Source organism: Elephantulus edwardii, unplaced genomic scaffold (assembly GCF_000299155.1).
Source record: "Elephantulus edwardii isolate Elephantulus edwardi_28Jun2011 unplaced genomic scaffold, EleEdw1.0 scaffold00041, whole genome shotgun sequence".
In the NCBI taxonomy this organism is placed as follows: Eukaryota; Metazoa; Chordata; class Mammalia; order Macroscelidea; family Macroscelididae; genus Elephantulus; species Elephantulus edwardii.
Window position 1 is genome coordinate 14405889 of NW_006399791.1, and position 2272 is coordinate 14408160.

Genomic DNA, 2272 nt, shown 5'->3' on the forward strand with positions numbered 1-2272 from the left:
GTAATCGGGATGGGTGTGTCGGAGGCAATGAGATTGGCACAGGATAGAGCAGGGTTTAGGGCTGTTGTACATAGGGTTGCTATGAGTCGCAAACGACTCGACGACACATAACAACAACAACAACAGTGTTTTATTCTGGAGAGAAAATCAAGCCTCTAAACACACTGTCAATGGCTTCAAGATCATCTATGCTCCTCCACCCCATTCTGAAGAAGGCAGTTGGCTCCCGTTTTCCAGTTTGTTCCCAAGAAGCAGAAAAAGAGGTTCATTAACAGACTTGATAAAGTTGGAAGCTTCTGCAGACATTCCACTGTTTTACCATCACAGTATTCAAGATAAGGATTGCATCTCACACAAAACAACAAATTTCACACTAACGTCCAACCAGCCTTGAAGATGTCTAGTACAAAATTACAGTCAGTCTTCTCAAAGACCATTTGCAAGAGATAGCAGTCTAGTGGAAAAACCTCCTTTCATCTAAAGGAGGAAACTTTCCAAGGCCCTTCATTCGTGGGTTAAAAAACCGTTTTCTTATAAGTAGAACTGTGCTCCACAGGGTGTTCAGTTTGTAATTATTTGTTTAGTAGTAGATCACCAGATCCTTCTTTTGAGGCACTTCTTGGAGTAAAATCTCCAACTCTTCAGTTAGTCTTCAAATGCATTAGTCACTTGCACAACCTTGGGACTCTTGAAAGTACCCTCCATTTTCATCCCTCAGCTCTCCCCTTCCCCAGTCCCTGTTCCCCACTTCCTCACCAACACAGATCCCCTTTGTCCCAAGAATCTTCCATTTTCTTCTCCTATATTCAATTTCATTTGAGAAGAGAGAGGTTAATTAACCTCCAGCAAAGTTTCTAATTCCTAGCCTTAAGATTTCTTTTAACACAGGGTTGGAAATAGAAAAGCCCCTAGTGGTCAAGAACCACAAATGAGTGATGTACACTGGATAGAAAAGAAACTAAAGATCAAATATCCCACTTAACAGAGCAGCTCCCATTCATCATCACCCAGAGGGGAGAATTCATTCAAGGATGTAGGTCCAGAGTTGTCAGCTCTATCTTGAATTGGTTTTTGTTTTTTCCAAAAGATACTACAAAACTAAATCTAAAAGAAGAGAAATTCTAGAGTATATACTATTATGTAGGTCTTTAAAAAAAAAAGTCTGAAGGTCAGACCTGTTTATTGGCCTATTTGTTTACTAATGAAATTTCCTTTTTCTCCCTGTCATGGAAGTGGTATTTAGGGAGGACTATTCAACATATTTGGCTGCCCAATGCGGGCACAGTGGGGTGGAGCTCCCCGATTAAAACAAGCTTGGAAGGAGGAGTGGCATCCACTTCCGTAATACCATGCCTCCAGAAACCCAATGAACCTGGAGAGAGGATGAAAGACACCCAAGTGTTGAGGACTCTCCTTCATAGGATCGCTATGAGTCGCCTGCGACTCGACGGCACTTAACAACAACATTCAACCTGTTGCAAATAGGAACAATCCCAAATGGAAGTTTTGTATTAAATCAATATGAGGAAGATGATTTGGGGCAATAGTAGATATCATCACTGATCCTGACATACTGCATTTAATAATTTCAAATTTATAATAGAATCTCTTTATTCCTCAAGGGAAGTTCAATGAATAAAACATTGGAAGTATGAGGATGGCACAGGATAGAACAGGGTTAAGATCTTTTGTTCATAAGGTCACTACGAGTCGCGCTTTACTCGATGACACCTAACTACAACAACATCACTGATTCTGACATGTTGCATACCATCATTTCAAATTAATAATAGAATCTCTCTCTTCCTAAAGGGAGGTCCAATGAATAAAACATTGACTTTACAAAATTCAGTAATTTGCTCTCCAATCTCTTTTCTGTTACCTAGTGAATATTTTCCAACTACAAGTTTTCTTTGTTTCTAACTTTTTGCATTCCAATCACAATTATAGTTAATGCATCTTTATTCCATGCTTGATGAATTTCTGACTGTGAAAGTTACAGAATTTTTCAATATCTTCATTTTTGGCTTTAGTTGTTAGGGTGAATAGTGCAAATAACAGTTGTATGTACGGTCTTCCTTGCATGTATATGGAGAGTATCTTATCACTCAAATTGTACTTCAGAATAGATTTCGAAAAGGTCTTTTAGACTATGAATGCATTGCCATTTTTCTTCAATTCTTCAGTATAACAGATTGTATGATTGTCTGATTCAGATTGGCCAATACCAGTTCTTTTTAGCTCCCTAATTCTAGGACATGAATTTTTTTGT